We start from the raw sequence: 19,733 nt of genomic DNA, 5'->3' as shown, positions 1-19,733 counted from the left end.
CGCTCACGCATGGCGGCCTGTGAGAGCCCCTTCCTGCGGCAGTTGTGCACCAAGCTGCCACGCAGCCCAGTCTTCGGGAGGTGGACAGGACAGGGCTAGGGAGGCAGTCTCAGGGAACCACCAGCAAGTAAAGGGCCGAGCTCTGCAGAGTGGAGTTTATAGACACTTAAACACAGATACCCATAAAGGAGAAAATAAATATCAGCTATGAATTCAAACTTCATTGTAACGTGTGCTAACTTTTAGTGGCTTTTCCTTCAATCTTATTCCCAAGTGTGGTTGTTTTCTCTTATGACACAGTACAGACCATTTTGTATGTACGGCTTCTTACCCTTTTCCTTCCGAAGGCTGTTTGGAGAAGCTGATGGCTTGACATATGAAGAAAGGGACTAGATGGTTAACCAGGGAGACAAGCTGATGTTGGTGATGGAACTCAGGGGTGACTATTGCCTGTCATCTCAGAGCCCCCCTGGGGAGCCTATTCTCAGGACACACAAACGGATGGGTTTGTGTCAGGGAAGTTTCAGCCACACTCACCAACCATGCCACAGGCTCTGCTCCACTGGCTTCCTGATCCGGGACTTTGGTAGAGGTCGGCTCGCTGCCAGGTCCTTCTCCCCTGAGCATCAAGTATAATTCAGTTAGGCCTTCCCTGCAGCATAAGAGGTGTGCACAGAAGAATGGCACAAAACATACTCAGAATATTTATAACTTTTCAAACTTTCCATGAGGACCCGTGCAGACATTTTCTGAAGTGGTGGAGATGTCAGTTTATTTTTATAAAGCTTTAACTCACTATTCTGACTTTGTTCCCATCATGTAGTTTAGAACTACTGGAAAATGTAGGTTATCAACCCAGTCTACTCAAACAGCCATGCATAAGCAAACCACTGTCATGTATAATAATGGAAAATAGTTCATCCAAATTTATTACATATTACAAATGCTTAGGTCACTTAGAGCTTCAAGTGGCTCCCAAAGTCCACCCTCCACCCCCTTATTTTTGCCAGTTGGATATTCATTAAGCATTGTCTTACTGAGTGTGGATTTGGAGAGAATTGTTCCTGCCGAGATTTTTGCCATATATGATGCAACAACTACAGGGTAATGATGGGATATATCATAATTTATTAGGAGCAAATATTTTATTGAAGGATTACTTTGTTGTGGAGCAGTGGGAATGGAACAACGCTGCAAGAACATGGAAGTGGGTATCAGTACAGGTTTTTTAAGTAATAAAGAGAGTTGACACAGTTGAGTGCCTACCACTTTCCAGGCAATGTTCTAAGCTTTAACTCCTTTAATCTCCACAACACTGGAAGATAGATCTTATTAACATACTCGATTTAAGAACAGTGAAATGGAGGCACAGGAAGGTTAAGTAACTCAGCCACAGTCACCAGTAGAAAAAGGCAGAGCTAGGACACAAGACTGAGTAGCCCAGTTCTGTAATCTCTGCTCCTAACCACTTTGCCATGCTTGATGGGCTATAGAGGAGCTTGAAAGAGCCTCTAGGTGCTTCATTCATTCAGCAAAGACTCATGAAACATTTATTAAGCCCTCAGCATGTGCGGAGCACTGTTCTAGTTCCGGGGAACACAATGGTCAATATCATGAGATACCTGCCCTTGAGGAGTGCATTTCAGTGGGGCAAACAGATAAATAAAGAAATAAAATCATTGATACCACTTCATCTTCTAACAGAATCAAGTTCAAGCAATTTGGGGCAGATCAGAATCGATACTATTCTTTAAAACTGGGGGAGTAAATTACATATGCCGAGATACAGGCGATCCTCCGTCAGCTGTGCCTGACTACCGCCCATCGGGAGCTAATGAAGCCTGAGGCAAGCGAAGCGCGAGCTCCGGGGGCCTTTCCTGCTGCCGGAAGGGCTGTGTGAGAGCAGCTGGGGATCTGCAGCTGGAGGTGAGGAGGGTGGAGGACCCAAGTGTTCCAGAACCACCCTCCCTCAAAACTCCATAGAGGCACAGCCTATATAGGTGAGCCTGCTATTTCTACCATCAGCTGTTTTGTTCTTTTCTTTCTTTTTTTAAAACTCAGGCTGTGAGCTGTAAAGGGGAATCAAGGATGGGGACAGATGTTATAAAAAAGTATAAAGAACTCCTTATCAGAAACTACAAATATGTTCTATTTGTCACCATCGCCAAACACTTCCCCCCAGCTTCTTTCCCTACTCCAGGGATTCCTGCTGTTAGTTGTATCCCCCCGACTTGGCTCCTGATACGGAGTACCCCACAGATGGCTGCCTGATGCCAGACTGGTGGTTGCCATTTACGCTGTCTCCTTGAAACACGCATGTAAGTCCATAATCACATGCCAGCGCATCTGGTTTATTGGAAGGCCTCTGGACAGGACTGTTTGGCTAGTCACTCTCCGGGAGGATCTGTGCCCTAGGACGCGTCTCATACTCACTGGTAGTAAATACAGACATGGCCAGCTCTTCCTCCCTCAGTTTTTTGTATATTGTTTTCACTAAGGAAAGGTTGAGAAAAGGGCACACTTGGCAGGATTTCATGACAGACGTCACAATTGAGCAACTGCTAAAGCTTGTTGAAAGCTGGCAGATGAGCAGATAAAGAGGCTGTGTCAGCTTTCTGGCCAGTTGTGATTCCATCTGGAATTTAAAACCTGTTTACTCTTATTTTAGGAAAAATCCAGGCCCTCCTCTCTACTTACACTGGGAAGGGCAGGGCAGGGTTTAGGCCTATCTGGAACACATTTCTTTTTCCTTGAGCCCATGAATCCTGACCTCTCCTACAGCCAAAGCACGATGAAAAGGCTTAGCAACCTACCGCAAAAGGATTGTTTCCTTTAAAGTTCATCTCTTGAGCCTGCATTCTGCTCTCAATTTTACCAGGCCCTTCCAAGCACGGGGCATTGCTCAGTTCTCCTTGAAGGCATAAGAACTGAAACCTTCTGACTTTTTCTTGGTGAGCAGAAGAAATGTGTTTGCTATTTGTCCTTATTTGGGCTCAGTTTCCTTCCATGGCTTGTTTGAATTGGTTTCTCAGGCCATGCTATGTCATAGTAGACATAGTAATTCTTGATAGGGACATCTACATAATTTACAGGACCCGGTGCAAAATGAAAATGTGGGATCCCTGGTTCAAAAATTAAGATTTTCAGGACAGAGACAGCAGAACGTAAAACCAGGTACAGGGTCCTTGACAGTGTGGGGCCCTCTGTGGACTAAACAGGTCACACACCCATGAAGCCAGCCCTCATTCTGGATTATTCATAAGCAGTTTGAAGGCTATTCAGGCTCTGTGTTTTCTTTCATCCACTTTCCTGCTTCCTGGCTTGCAACAGATATCTGGCCCTTCAGAAACTGCTATGTTAAGTTGTGGACTGTGAAGATAAATGATATAAAATGAAATTTATTTGGCTAAAGGCATTCGGTCGAGGGGAGAGAGATATGAAAAGAGTGTGATACTTCTCCATGGCCTGATTATTTCACCTGTCCTTATTGTGCAGTAGTGTGATAGAACGGGAGATCAGTAAAACCACTAAAAGGAAATTCAGGTCCTCAAATGTTAAGCATAGAATTACCACATGACCCAGCAATTCCCCACCTAGGTGTGTAACCGGAAGAACTGAAAACAGGGGCTCAAACGATACTTCCACAACAATGTTCACAGCAGCACTGCTCACAACAGCCAAAACGTGAAAACAATCCAGATGTCCGTCAGTGGATGAATGGATAAATAAAGTGTGGTATATCCATACAATGAAATTTTTTTCAGCCATAAAAAGGAATCAAGGACTGATATATGCTACCAACGATGAACCTCCAAACCATATGCTAAATGAAAGAAGCCAGTCGTAGGAGGTCACCTATTGTATGATTCTATTTACATGAAATGCCCAGAATAGGCAAATCCATACAGATGGAAAGCCAACTGGTTGGTTGCCCAGGGCTGGGGCAGGGGGAATGGGGAGTAATGTTATCGTGTATGGGGTTTCCCTTTGGGGTGATGAAATGTTCTGGAACAAGGGAGACATGATGGTGGCACAACATGGTGGTGTACTATGCCACTGAATTGTTCACTTTTTAATTTTATGTTACATGAATTGTACCTCAATTTCTAATTCTAACATAGGAAGCCAAGTGAGCAATCCCTCTCAGTGTAGATTTGAAGGGAGGAAAAGTCTCAGAACTTCAAAGCTGTTGTCCCAGCCACCTCATCGTGATATCTGAAATCAAGACCATTAGAATCACCGCAGAAAGATCCTGCTTCACTGCAAATACGTGGCCAGAGAGGTGTGACACATCTGTACCCTGATGCTCACTGAACATTTCATTGTTGATGACATGTTAAGCCATCTAGAAGGGTTAACTCCTGGGACAGAGGAAGAGGGCTGAGGGAGCAAAGTCCAAGGGCGGAAAGTCTGGAGGCCTTGGAGCCCTGGTCTCTGCTTGGCCACCTTGGGAGTGTCCTCTCTGTTCTCTAGGTCCTGGTGTGCTTGCTAGCAAGACAAAGGAGCTGGAATGGATGTTCCTAAGGTCTTTTAGTACTCCTGATGGTGTTCATCAGATTAGAGAGCAGAAGGGACTTGCAAAGGCCCATGGGTGAGGGAAGAAACCAGGGTGGAGGATTGATCCAGGAGTAGGAGAGTAGGAAGGCTTTGGAGCTTCACACCTGGGACCCAGAAGAAAAGAAAGGGTGAGAAAAGATAAGAGAATCAGGGCCAGAAGGCAAACTTAGCTCACTACATGAGTTGGTCTATATAGGAGAGACTCATTATCCACGTTCTAGAAAACACTATAGGAAAAGTTTTAGGCATGAGGTAAGAAGAGGAAATGACAAGTATAACATATAAGCCATCCATGACCATCTAGGAATATTTCTATTGGTATTACAGAAATTTAACAATGAAAAGACAACCCAGTCAGTGGAAGAAACAAACATTGGTAGTGTAGACCCTTGCCACTCAAAATGTGGTCTGTGGGCCAACAGCATCACCTGGGAGCTTGTGAGAAATGCAGAATTCTAGGCCTCACGTAAGACCTACCCAATGAGATTCTGCATTTTAGCAAACTCTCGGGTGACAGAAATGCACATGGAAAGTTTGAGAAGCACAGTCTAGACCCTATTTCTGGAGACATTAGCCCACTACACCCATATTTGCTCTCACGTGCTCAGCTCTCTGTGCATCCCCATGCAGAATTTTTACTGGTTAAAAAGGACCTGATATCTCAGTGAATAGAGAGGGACATGAGATGAGATAGACATATTGGGGAAGGCTGGGAGGCCTGGGCCATGGGGGTGGATCATTGGATGGGGAATCAGGTGCTCCCACTTGGAGCAAATGGGATCCCTGGGCCATGTTAGCTGCTCTTAGCAAGCCTCCAGAATCTAATGAATCTTTTAGAACAGAGGCCAGCAAACCTTTTCTGTAAAGGTCCAGTTAGAAATACCTTTGGCTTTGTGGGCACACAGTCCCTGCCTTTGTCACAACTACTCAGCTTTGCTGCTGCAGCTCGAGAGCAGCCGTAGACAATACATAAATGATTGTACCTGGCTGTTGTATAATACAACTTTATTTGTGGACACTGAAATTTGCATTTCACATAGTTTTCATATGTCATGAAATATTCATCTTCTTCAGTCATCTAAAAATGTAAAAACCATTCACAGCTCACAGGCCATAACAACACAGGCAGTGGCTGGATTTGGGCCAGAGGCCAGAGTTTGCTGATCTCTGTCTCACAAGGAAAGTAGTCAGCCTGGGGAGGAATTACAAGTGGAAGGATTGCCTGATTACTACTCAAAACTTGGGGTGGAAGATGACGGGGACAGAAGCACAGTCATGAAGTATTTAAGTCCTCTTTCAGGTTTTGGACTGTGATTGGGCAACACTGCAAATTCCCTACATGGGCTGGGATTACAGATACAGCAAAAGAAAATTTACACCCAACAGCTCGGTGGAGCGCTTTGGAGAGTTCACACAAAGACTCTGAAGAGTTTATGTAAACAAGCGAGAAGATTGTAGAAGTGAACAGCAGCATAAATACCCAGAAATTCTTTTTCTTGTGAAGCTGCAGTGTAACTGGAACTAATCTAAAGTCGACTTTCTATTTCACCATGTGCTCAAATTATGGGCCTAAAGAGCTGAGCCACCAGCCCCTCAGTGGGTCCCTAGGCGCCAGCTCGCTCGCTGCTCAGACTCCTCAGGCCTCCTGGCCAGAAATGGAAGTCAGTCTGCTGTGAAGCTACTTTTCCTCAGTGAATTTCTTGATTTGCACTTCCGTACAACCTGGTGATAACTACATGAGCTTATAGTCTCCAAAAACTGAAACTCTTTGTGTTTAAAAGATCTTCAGAACACTCTTTCATTTTCCACTGCAATTAAAAAAAAAAGACTAACGTAGCTTGTTATTAAGGCTATTTGTGGGTATAAGAAATCCATAGACATACGAAGAGATACCATCTCTGAAATCCTTCATCAAGAAAAGGAGTCCAAAACTGGATGGAGGCAAAGGTAATTGGCTCCCTTATGGGGCTGTGGAAAGCCCTCAGGTAACTTGTTTCAGAATGCTAATCAGAGTGGACACATTTATCCCAAGGCCATTCAGCCTTAAGGCTAATTAAGATGCGGGCAATTTTCTTATATTTACTAAGACTTTCTTTTCCTTCCAATTATGTGGAAGTCTGGGGTATAAATTGTCATAGAATGTATGGAAAGTAATTTTACAATAGAGATCGGGAGTTTGCAGTATTCCAGTTCTTTGATATCATTACCCTTTGAATCTGTTTACTGGAGAGAATCTGAAATATAGGGAGAGAAAATTCAGCCCAAAGATGTTTATCATAGCATTAGCCCATACTAGCAAAGCTCTGCAAGCCATCTAAATTTACAATGAATGGAAATGATAAAAGTAAATTAGAATAATGTCCTGTGATAGCTATTATACAGTTGTTGAAATGTTTAGTAATTATTTCAATTTGTGAGGTGACCCCTTGAGGTACTAAGATATGCATATTAATCTTCTAAATTATCAGATGGAAAACTCACATGTTCATATATTTAAAAGTCAGGAAAAGCAATTTAAAATAAGATTACAGAATTAAGACCAAACATATAGGAAAATGTATAAATAACAATAGTGATAAATGAAATCATCATTTTATTTTAAAAAAACCTCTCAGCTTGAATAAAAAAACAATTTCCATCTCTCTGTGATACATAACACATGCTTTTAAAGCAAAGAGACTCTCAAAGCAGAAGATAAGCAAATGAATTGAATACGAAAGAATATGATGTTTGGTTAAAAAGTCAAAAGCTTACATTATTATTTACATGACAATGCACTGCTTTTGCTCTGTTAGTGAATAAGTATTTTGATGTCCTCATGTTCCCAGCGTGCATACTAAATCAAAGGAAAATAACTGCGCTAATTTTAACTCTAAAATTCTAAGTTAATAATTTCTATCTGGTTTTATCAGCTATAACAGCAAACCTATTTCTTCCCTAACAATTCAAGAAGGAGAGAGCTATTTAAAATGCAAGTTGGATTATGTAATTGCTGTGTTTTGTAGCCTTCAAAGATTTCCCACTATCCTTTGAGCAAAATCCCAAAGGGCCTCTAATTACCGAGGTCATCTGCCGGCCCAGTCACCGCAAACCCTTGCTTCCCTTGACCCTCCAGCACATTTGGCTACACAGGCCCCTTTCATTCCTGGAGCACTCATGACCTTTCGTGCCTCCCGGTCCTGTTTCTATTCCCTCAACTCACTTCATCACGTTTTTTCCATTTTAGCTTTATTGCGATGTCATTGACATACCACACTGTTAGTTTATGGGGCCCATGTGCTAACTTGATGCACGTATACATTGTGAAATGATCACTACAACAGGGTTAGTTAACACCTCTGTTCCCTCACATAGTGACTTTTTTTGGTGGTGAGAACATTTAAGATCCACTTTCAGCAAATTTCAAGTATAATGCAGTATTGTTAACTGTACTCAGCATGCTGTACATTAGGTCCCCAGAATTTATTCTTCTTATAACTGGAAGTTTGCACCCTTTGACCAACATCTCCTCATCTGCTCCCCGTGGCCCCTGGCAACTATCCCCCTACTGTTTCTATGCTTTTTTAGATTCCACATACAAGTGAGATCTTCAATGATTTGCCTTTCTCTGATTTATTTCACTTAGTATAATGCCCTCTATTAAGATATAATTCACAAACCATATACTGCACCCTTTTAAAGTGTACAGTTCAGGGGCTGTTAGCATATTCACAGCCAACGTGCAACCACAACAGTTTTAGAACATCTTCATCACCCCGAAAGGAAACTCCTTACCAATTAGCAGTCCCTGTTCGTTCCTCCATCCCCCCCCCCACACCTGGCAACCTCCTGTCTGCATTATGTCTTCGTGGATTTGCCTATTCTGAACATCTCATATAAATGGAAGGATTCAGTACGTGGCCTTTGGGGACTGGCTTCTTTCGCTCAGTGTAATGTTTTCCAGGCTCATCCAGGTGGCACCCAGCAGTACCTCATTCTTTTATGGCTGAAGACTCCTCCATTTCACGTGGCTAAGCCACATTTTGTTTATCTGTTTATCCACTGGTGGACATGTGGGCTGTTTCCATTTCCTGGCTATCACCATGAATGCTACTATTGACATTTGTTTGCTTTTTTGTATAGACATATGTTTTCATTTCTCTTGGGCATCTACCTAATAACGGAATTGCTGCTCATATGCTAATTTTATGTTTAAACTTTCGAGCCACGGCCAAACTGCTTTCCAAAGTGGCTGCACCATTTTACATTCCCACCAACCGTGTATGAGAGTTCCAGCGTCTCTACATACCCATCAATATTCGTTATTGTTTGTCTTTTTTATTGTATCCACTCTCAACGGGTGTGAAGTAATATCTCCTTGTGGTTTTGATTTGCATTTCCCCAAAGCTAACCCTGCTGAGCATCTTCTCATGCAGACATTAACCATCTGAATAGCTTCTCTGGAGAAAGGTCTATTCAGATTCTCATCACTCTTTATAATGTATTTAGCTACCTATTCACTTCTTCACTCAGTACCACCCACCCCCACCTTCAGCCCCCCATGTCAGCTGTGTAATTTAATGTGCAGATACAAGACAAGAAAGCCCTTTGTCCCGAGTGAGCCAGCGATGCCTGAAACCCCAGCAGAGAAGCGCAAGCGTAGCTCTGCTGTCTCCTCCCTTCTCCCCGCCCCGTCCCATCACGTGATCAACTTGTGAGTAAATCTTTGCCCCGCTTCCCACCACACCCCGTCCCAACTGAATGCTCACTTCCTCCTCTTAAAGCTGACACTCGAATTGCTAAAGACTTCTCTCTCTCTCTTTGCAATAGGTCAAAGTTGAGCCTGCAGAATTTAATTCGGTATTTATACTGCTCTTTTCTACTACGGAGAAGCTATTTTCTGCTACACAGATCCATGCAATTGATGGAGTCCCCTCTCTGGCAGCACTGCCAAATGTGCCTTCTGCACATGCCTGGAAATGCCCCTGCCCCTCAGTAACTACGCTGAAGTTAGGGGTGTCTCTAGTTTTTACCATGAGAGTAAACCCCTTCTAATCTGATCCTACCTGCTACTCTCTCGTTGAAAAGTAATGCATTTTCAACACTCCCCTTCTACCTCCACCCCCAGTCCTGTGAAGAGGTAGAGGTTTAAACTGATCTGCACTGTCTAGGAGAATGAAACATGATAAATAACCTGAGTAACCAAAGGGGATGAGGTGAGAAGCAATATGACCAGGTGTTAAGAACTTGAACTCTGAAGCCAGACCTAGGGTTGAATCCCAGAAAGCAAGTTAATTAACCTCTCCTTAACTCAGCTTCCCTGTCTGTAAAATAAGTCACAGGGATGGGGTTACAGTGCTTAGAGCCCTGCTGGGCACAATATGTGTTAGCTGGTACTATTTACAAGCCTACAACGGAATACAATATGGCAATTCAAATGGGTGATGCATGAAGCTGCAAAGTATGGCGTTAGGTCAGAGCAGCAGCCATTTGAAATATACATATATCATAAACATGTATGGATCCTTGGGAGAACAGATGTCAGTAGGCTAACGGTAGTTGTTACTGAGTAGTAGACTTTTCATTGATTTTATTGATTGATTGGTCTTTTCCTTCTTTTCTAGTTTTTTCAACATTAATTATATATGACTTGAATAATGTTGTAGAATAAAGAAAATCCTTCTCTGCTTACCTCATTGAGTCTGTGGTTTCCTGGTTTCAGCCCAGTAGGGCTGTTGTGTCGTTTCCTTGCTTGCTTATGTCTAGAGAGAGTGGCTAAACACCTCAGTTTTCGTCTTCTGACACATTTGTGTTTCCTTAAGTATCTGCTCTCATGAAAGCTTAAGGAGGCATCGTTCAGCTCCAGCAAGCAGTAGAATCTGCATCCCGTGCCTCTGGATCCAGGCTTCTTCCTAGTACAGCATCCTTAACGTCATTGACCATTTCTTTTTGCTAGAGGCGGAGGGGCCTTAGTTACCCTAGAAGATTTCTTAACTAGTTGTGATTTAAAGAAACATTCCACCGCAGGATTAAAACAACAGGCCTTTTAAATGAATTCAGCTGTGAGGTACCAACAAGCGTGAACAATAAGATTTGATTAATTAACAGGGAAAGTCAAGTCAGTCCCAACTGGTTTCTATTTTCTAGAGAAAACTTAAATCATGCGGGGTGTCATTGTGCAATGTCAGAATAGTTTGTCCAATTCAGGAAAAACCTCAGACCTACTGGTTGTTTGGTATTATACAGTCAAAACACCTGGATTTTGTGGAGCTGGGTGTTTTGTTGCTACTGTCTGTATTTCCTTTTCTGTAAAAAACAGTAATGATTCATATTCCAACATCCTTCACGGATTTTTTTTGGAAAATACGCAGAATAAGTTCTGTCATTGTCCAAAAAAATGTTTATTGTAAAACTACACATCCCTGGTGAAAAAGTTCAGGATGACTTCCTCTAAGTATAGTGGATCTGAAAAAAACAGGAATCTATTATAGTACCACAGCTGGCAGCCCAGTATTGACGTAAGGAGAAAATGTTATTCAGGATCAAGGTAATGAATTTATTGACATTTATTCATGTACCGTAACTTATTTATTTATTAGCCATCTTTTCCCACCAGTACCTACACAGATGGTCTCACACTTGAAAGGTACTTTAAAAAAGACATCTGCCTGGACTAACACATGCATATAATAGCAGAGAGATGGCAGGAGGGATGGATGGCTGTTCCACAAAAATGTCCTAAAATTCCTGCATTCTTGCTGTTTCTTCTTCGTTTTGTCTCCTTGTGTGGCAATATCTCCCTCCTCTGACTTATCTGACACCATTTTGGTTAGCCCTGGACAGAGACTTTGCATCCTGACCATCGCAGACATGGCACGTGGTCAGGGATATTCCAGTTTCAGGGTTTCTCAAAAGGTCATCCTGAAGCCACCTGTACAGGGAAATCTAGGTGCTTGCTGATATTACAACCTGTACCTCACCTCACACCTACTGAATAAACATTTCTAGGAGGAGAACTTGAAAACCTGCATGTTAATTAAACTTTCCAGATTATTCTATGCACACTATAGTCATAGAGCACAGTGTCCACTGTTTAGGCCACTGTGCTTCTTTCAGGAGACTGACCTTAACTCATAGCCAAGGTATTATGAATTAGACCACAGCCAGTGGCACCTCCCAGCGCCTTACCTGGCTAAGGTAGCGGAGGTGTCAGGAGTGGGGCAAGCAGTAACCCCAGCTCTCTGAAAATGAGAGTGTACAATAGGACACTGGTAAGAAAATGAAAAGACAAGACAAGACTGGGAGAAAACATTTACCCATCCTCTATCTCATAACGGACTCGCATCCAGAAATCTCTAAAGAACTCTCACATTCCTATAATACAAACCAAACAACTCGATTTAAAAACGGCCTAAAGATTTGATCATACACTTTCCTAAATAAGAGATGCAGACAGCAGCAAGCTGCAATCAGTGAATCATAAGATGTGCCTCATGGGGACAGGTCCAAGTTTTCAACAGCAAAAAGCATGGGATGTTAGTAAATCTGAAAACAATTAGAGCCTGTGCACCATTAGAACAACTGTGCAGAACACCCTTGTGGGCAAAAGGAATTTGACTTGTGATGAGTAATGGCTATTGTAAGATACACCTCATGGAGAGGCAGAAGTGGACATTTCTGTCCTTTGGCAGCCCAGCCTTCACTCTATAGTGCTGTGAGGGCACTGTAGGGTCTTAAAACAGTTTCCCCTTCTCTGGTCACCTTTGCCAAGCTGTTTAGGATTTCTAGAATTCAGTGGCACTCAAGCGGGGAGCAGCTGGTACTTAGGAATTCCCTTCTGCAGGGAGCCGGCAGCTGGGAATGCAGGGCAGTTCTCTTTGTGCCCAGGCCTCAGGAGAGCTGTGGGTTTGGCAGGGGAGTAAGGCTTCTTCACATACTCAGAACGGACACCACAGCAGGATCAGATTGCCTTTGGTTGACATATTCCACATACTTCTCGATGCCTGCAGTTGTCATTTCAATCAGGGCTTCATTACAGAGTAAATTTGCCTCTTAAAATATTTTCTTTCATCGGGATCCTGTCTGTGTGAGCACTGTGTTCAATCTCAGTGCCAGAAAAGACCTGCTCTAAAGCTATGGGGTGGTGTGAGTGAGTAGAAAAGCGGTATGAGAATGGGTTTGTGGGGACGTGTGTCTCATTCTCCATGCTGCATGACGCTCTAACTTTCTCTACCGCTGATTCAGTGAGCCCGGCCTGAGGCATTCTATTTCTTTAAGAAATTACTATAACGGATGCAATTGGGAAAATAAGTGCAGGAAGACTGTCGCCACTTCAGTTTTCTCTAAAAATCTGTTTTCTTGTATCTAAATGAAGAACAGTGATACTAATTTCTATAAAGGGAAGCAGGCCCCGTCGCTATGGCCCAGCAGTTTTACCCTAGGCACGGAAGCAAGAGAAATGAAAGCACAGGGCTGTAAAATATAACCACACTCATAGCGGCTTTTTCACAAGGGGGCCACACTGGAAGCACTCTAAATGCTCAACAGCAGAAGAATGGATAAACACATTGTGGCATATCCTTACAACGGAATAATACACCCCAGTTTTCTAAAAAAGAAAACTGCTACATGCAGTGACATGGATACATCTCAAAAACACTACATGGAAAGAAGCCAGATGCAAGCACAATCTGTATGATTCCATTTATATGAAGTTCACAAACGAGCAAGGCTGGTTTATGGGGCAGAAGACAGAACAGTGGTTCATGGGAGTGTGAGCAGCAAGGGGGTTAATTGGCTGGAAAAAGAAAACAAGGGAGCTTCCTGGGGAGACGGGGAGGATTCTCTATCTTGTTCTGGGCAGTGGTTACAAGGAGGTACATACAGGTAAAAATTCATCAGGCTGTACATTTAAGATATGTGCACTTTACTCTGTAAATTACACTCCAGTTTAAAAACAAAGAAATCTGGTGGGGTCCTTGTGCAGCTGCCGCAGGCCTGACAGAATGGGTGGGGATTCCTGTTTATAAGCATCAGACTTGGCCTCGAGCTTCTTGACCACCAGGCAACAGAGAATTAAGTCACCTTTCGCATACTCAGGATGGACGAAGCACACGTTAACCATTGACTGAGCACCTGCTGGGTGCTTGGCACCGTGCTGGGACCTCGGGAAGCCTAACAGTAAAACAAACAGGGTTCCTGCTGCCCAGGAGCTCAGTCTAGGATGGGACATACCACATGTACAGTGACAAGAAATCAAGGGGAAAGTGATGGGTGGCCCCAGACAGGTTAGAACCAAGTGCTGGGATCACCAATCAAATATTTTTGCCCAGAATTCCCTGAAAACTGTTGGCTGAGAGAGGCTGAGGGAAGGTAGGCGCCGTGTTGCCATAGACGGGATGCATCGGCTGGGGGGTTGAAGAGGTAAGTGTACAAAGGGGGATGCAAAGGAAATTTCCTTTCTCCCCTCAAATCCTTCCCCAGAAAGGCTCTGGTTTTGTCTGCACTGGAAGGGTTTACCCCTCAGCCTCAACTGATCAATTTGGGAGCTCAAGGGGCATCAAAGTATTGTAGTTTCCTGTGGCTGCTGTAACAAACCACCACACACTGAGTGGCTTAAAACAACAAATTTATTCTCATGGTCTGGAGGCCAGAAGTTTGAAATCAGTATCACTGGGCCGAAATCAAGGTGTGGGCCGGGCCCCCCTCCCTTCAGAAGCTCCAGGGAGAGTCAGTTCCTCAGCTTTTCCAGCTTCTGGTGACAGTCCCCATTGCTCCAGTTCCTACCTCACTTCTCCCAGCACCTTCTCCACTGTGCATGTGCCATGTCTCCCTCTGCCTCCTTCTTAGGACACTTGTGACAACATTTGGGGCACACACAGATAATGCAGGGTCATCTCCCCATCTCAAGATCCTTAACTTAATCATCACAGCTGCAAAGTCCATTTCTTTGTTGGTATAAGGTAACATTCACAGGCTCCGGGGACTGGGACCTGTGGTCTTTGGGGGCCATTATTCAGCCTACTACATAGGGACACAGAGCTGGCCTCCAGCCTGGTCCTGATGCCTGCTAACAGAGGCAGACACTGACCTCCGTCTGTCAGGAAGAAAGAGGCAGGAAACTGAAACCTGTGCACGGTCCCGCCTCCTGTCTCTCACGCCTTCTGCCTAGTTGTAAGGGTGGCTGGCTTCCTGGTTGCAGAATGACTCTTTGAAGAAGCCCCAGACAGAGCTTCCTCGGAGCTGTGGGTGGCATGCACCGGCCCAAGGCTCTGCGACAGGTTTCCTGCCATCGTGCGAGTGACACTGGGGCCGCATCATTCTCTTAAGTGTGTGTGGGGGTATCATGTGCACTGTGGAATGGGGAGCAGTGTCCTTGGTCTCCACCCCCTGGATGCCAGGAGCACCCTCCCTGAGCTGTGACAACCAAAAACGTCTTCAGAGACCCCCAAATGTCCCCTGAGGCCCAGATTGCCCCCCGGAGCACCACTACTCAGCGGAAAGGAGGTGGGGAGTCTCCGCTGCCCCCAGGGAGGACGGGTGCCTCCCTCCTCCCTCCTGTCTCTAGTCCTCCTCAGTTTTGAGAACACAGGACCCTGTTGCTGCTGAGTTTCTGGCCCAGCCCCTGTGTCTTCACTCCCGCGGAGGCAGCCTCTGGGGCTGGGTTTCCTGAGACCAGGGCTAACTGGGGCCCTGAGAGAGGGCCTCTGCTGCTGGGCTCCTCTCTGGCCAGACAGTTCTGGACGTGACCCCCTTGGGGTCACTGGGAACTTTCCCAGCCTCAGGCCTGAGACAAGCTGAACAACCTCTCAATTTTCTTTCTCCTGAGAGTCAGAAGAAGTGTTGCCTTAGAGATCGGGGTCCCCAGGACCATTCTGTACTATTCATGGTCTCTGTTCTTGTCCATACACACATGAAAACATCTCCTTGGAGTAGAGGAGCGTATGGTTAAGAGTGCAGGGTGTGGGCATCGGACTGCTAAGGCAGATTCCTGGCTCTGCTACTGCTAAGCTCAGGCACCCTGGGCAATCGTATGACCTCCCTGCCTCAGTTTCTTCATCTGCAAAGCATGGATGAGAATAGGATTTCCTTTGTGGGATTGTGGTGAGAATGAAATGGATGGTACCTATAAAGTGGTTGATAAATATTCACCTAAAATAGGTTGAATAAGATTTATCATATTTGTTTTGTATCTTTCCACAAGACTTGATCATTCTTCTCAAACAATCCTAAAGAAGAAACTTCAGAGGGTACATTTATTTCCTGGAATCTCTGAGAGGCGCAGCTCCATACATCATAGACACAATACAGTAATGCATGTGACATTCCTTCTTCAATATCCTCATAATCTCGTAGCCACTTCTGGTTATTTTTGCACAGGACAAAACTAGCTTCTGTTTCCTACACATTTACATATACATGGTATAAAGCCAGATCCTACAGTTGAAGCTTGCATTTCTCTTTTAATAAAAGTAAAAAATAAGTTGCCTACACTGGCTGTTCTTTGCTTTGAAGCTACTCTGTAAATTCACAGGCAGGCCAAATGCATAAAGGTAAGACTTCTTTTATAACAGGGAGAGAGAAAGAGATACTTTTCAAAGCCTTGCTTTTCAAGTACATTTGTTATGAGTTTAGTTTGAATGAAGCAAGAATATAGCCAAATATGGGCAGAACATGTTGAGAAACCTCAATTGTGACTGGCTCTTAACTTTGTCCCCAAAGGAGAACATTGTGGTTTAAACGCCATCCCCAGGAAGTCTTGAAATCAACTGAATGGTTTTTCAAGCTCGTTCATCATTTAAACCAAACCAGGGCTCGAGCCCCTAGCTATTGGCTGCTAGAGGAGCCCGGCCTTAAGTCTGGGCTGACATTTTTAACCCTTGTTTGACAGAAAAGAATTGGTGGAGAAGCCACCCCCAAGATGTCTGGGACATTTAAGTCTGAGGAGCATTCCATCCTCAGCTGGGGGCTCTGAGCGATGGCCTGAGACAATAAAATGCGTTGCAGCTCAGATTTCCACCCAGTGTTTGAAAGCACTGGCATGCGTTCCCAGCCAGTGTAATTCTCTGTTATCAGCAACACAGGCACGTTTTTTGCTCCTGGGACAAAGTCATGCATGAGTCTCTTGCTCAGTCACCCCAGGAGCTTTGTAAGGATGAAGACTTCCAATGCCAGCATCATTGTGGAGCAGCCCCAGGCCTCTTTAGACAGCTGTCTGGGAGCCCACTCTGTGGATGACCACCCCGCCACTCATTTGCTCACATGGTCAGGTCCTCTCTTCCAAATCCTTGACAAGGAGCAATTCCACCCCCAGCTCACAGTGAAGCCGATGGACGGCAGTATCCCCAGTGGAAAAGCAGACAATGACACAGTTCTTGCCAGAAGCAGAAGAGACTGGGATTGGCTGACCTCGAGTTGCCCACTGCACAGTGTCCACCAAATGACCTCAAAGGTCAACCTGTACATTCACTTTCCTTTTGCAAGAGCTAATCACGTGCGCAGGCACTCTCCCAGCCCTGAAACCTCAAACCCTAATTTGGCTACTCTGTCACGAACCTTGACTTGAATAGAGAAGTGGATTTGGGGGAAATTTCAGATGAAGTATAGGTCTTTTTTGTATTTAAGTTGAGGGCTTTTTGTGCTGTCGCTTTGGCAAAGGTCAGTAACTCTGCCCAAATGGTCTTTGACAGGTCATTTCCTTCTAGAACAACCCAGGGAAGCAACCCTTAGATCCACATGTGATCTCAGTTTTCCTCAGGATCTTTAAATCTCAGATATGGAGCTGCTCTATGCATTTCACTCACAGTGAAGATGCTGCATGGGTCACTGGCAGTCCTCAATACCAAGGATCCTCTGAAAATGAAGATAAAGAAAACCTATGTAACTGTACATAGCCATTTTGGGGGCAGTCTGACAACGTGCATCAACAGCCTTAAAAGTATTTAGACCTTCTGATAGTGAAAATCTTAATTCAGAAGTCATGTTTGGGCAATATTCAGAGATACAATCTAAAATCTATGGACAGAGATGTCCATTGCAATGTTAAGATGGAGAAAAACCTCTTAAATGACCCTTAACAGTAATTTTATGTATAAAATATATGCATATTCTTACATGAACACAGCCATTGATAACCATGTTATAGGAGAATGGGGGTAATATGGTTAAAATACCACATAACATGAAAAAACTTAGGAAACAAAATTGAATATCCAGAATGACTTAGGTTTGTCAAAAGAGGGACATTTGCTTATGACAATATGTAGAGGTACAGAAAAACCACAAGAAAGAAATACATCAAAATATTAAGAGCAGCTCTGGCTAGCTGAGGATAATGTTCTTAAGGGCTTTGTTTCATTGTTACGCTTTCCTGTATAGCTCAGATTCCCTGCAGTTATTAAGTACTGTGTATAGAATTAAAAATTCATCTAGGAAATTAATTAATTAATACATGAGAATGGGAGAAAAGCAATGTACTCATAGCCCAGTCACCGTGACAGAGGCAAGACCGTCAGTCGTGAGTCCATCCTGTACTTTCCACTCTGCTGCTTATAAAAGGGTCATCCTGGTTACATATAACATGTGCCATGCAAAAAGCCCCTCCCACCGCCGGCAGGTGTGTGGAGGAGGAGGAGCTGCCAGATGAGGGACAATGTGCAGTGACCAAGAGAACGCATGAATGTCGAGCTGACTCGCAGAAGGGGGTGTGGGCGTGAAGCCAGGTGGCTGGTGTCGGGCTGAGGCATTCTCCTGTTTCTTGAGTTTACATAGGCGAAGAGAAAGCTTGCAACAACCACAGCCTTCTCAGAGCACACTGAAACAAACCGTATAGAGCGCGAGGAGAGGCCTTCGAGGCCCCTGGGAGCTCCATTTGGGGACCTGTGGCCATGGCCACACTGCTCTTCTGTCTTCAGGAAATTGCTCACCTTGCAAGCAGGACTCTGACACCACTGGTCACTGGCTGACCGGATGCCTGGCCTTTGTAGCCTGCAAGAAGAGATCCACAGCCTTCCTAGGGGGTACACTGCCCTAACATGGGGGGCCTGACGTGATCTTCACATGGGACCGTGTGCTCCTCCATGCTCTCATAGTAGTCCTTGGTGGCTACTGGACTCAGCAGGGGAGGCTACAAGCCTTCTGGCCTCCCACACCAACCTGCCCATGCCAATCCCATCTGTTCCATCTTCTAGAACCATCTTGCCATCAGTCAGTCCTGTTTCCCTCTCAACCTGATGCTTCCTTGCAAGTCCCCCACCAAACTACAGTGCATTTAGCTCTGGAAATGTCCCACCACCTCCCCAAGGCCTAGATAGGGTGGGAAACCTGGATCTACAGTCTCCTCTCTATTGCCTTACAGCATCTGCGTACTAATGGAGAGATTTATAGCTGTATTCATGAACACCTTAAAATACAATGTATGGATGCCTTTTTCTCCTAGCCTGGAAATAACACAAAGACTGTGCTGTACTGCAGTGTGCAGTCGTTCTCACCAGCCACATGACACAGCAAGCTTCTGGGGGTTTCTTGTGGGCATGTGATAGATAATTGTGGTTTCAGGGCCGTAGTCAGGTAGATTTTGTAGCCAGAAACATTCACACAAGACACCCTTTACTGTTTCTATCCAACCCCAGTGTGAGTTAGACGCAACCCCTCTTGCACTTTGCCACTTGATTTCTCACACTGCATTTGCTTTTTCTTACTGTGCGGTCTGAAGGCACCAAAGCAAAGGACCACGGATTGGGTCCAGCCGAGGAGAGGCCTGGGGCCTCTCAGCAGCTCTTAAAGAATCCCTCCACTTGAGCCATTTTCCCTTGAGCAACAATCCCTCAGACTTCTAAAGAGACCACTCAAAGAAGGAAGACCCACACTGCTAGCACAGCCAAGTGAGCCCTTTTGGGAAATGAGGCCAGGAGAAAATACCTGTTAGTGGCCTTCTGTCAGTAGTCTGGTCTCCAGGCCAGTTGATGTTATTTATCACTACTGCACAAGCATTAGTGGACAGTCTGAGAGGGCCCTAAAATCACATCTAAGATGCTCAGACTCCTGGGAACCACTCTTTCAGATCCCAGTGGTGCCGAGTCAAGCTCTTCCTGTCCAAGGAGGATGAAGCCCACCATTCAGATTGCATGCCTGCACGCTTTGCAAGCAGGTTGCACTTCATTGTGAAGAAAAAAAACAAAAAGAAATACCTCTTGCAC

At 44.6% G+C, this 19,733-nt stretch overlaps 1 long non-coding RNA gene across 1 annotated transcript in view; it reads right to left on the bottom strand.

Annotated features, from left to right (window-relative positions):
- Positions 1-545: 545 nt before the first annotated feature.
- LOC108389825 (uncharacterized) overlaps positions 546-19,733 on the bottom strand; it is a 91,865-nt gene continuing 72,677 nt past the window's right edge. Inside the window, exon 5 of the long non-coding RNA XR_001851370.3 lies at positions 546-619. This is a non-coding gene — a long non-coding RNA (uncharacterized lncRNA). The remainder of the gene's footprint in view (positions 620-19,733) is intronic.

The sequence above is a fragment of the Manis javanica genome, chromosome X, assembly GCF_040802235.1.
Source record: "Manis javanica isolate MJ-LG chromosome X, MJ_LKY, whole genome shotgun sequence".
Taxonomy (NCBI): Eukaryota; Metazoa; Chordata; class Mammalia; order Pholidota; family Manidae; genus Manis; species Manis javanica.
The sequence above is the reverse complement of the archived record's forward strand: the minus strand, read 5'-3'. Positions and strand labels throughout refer to the sequence as shown.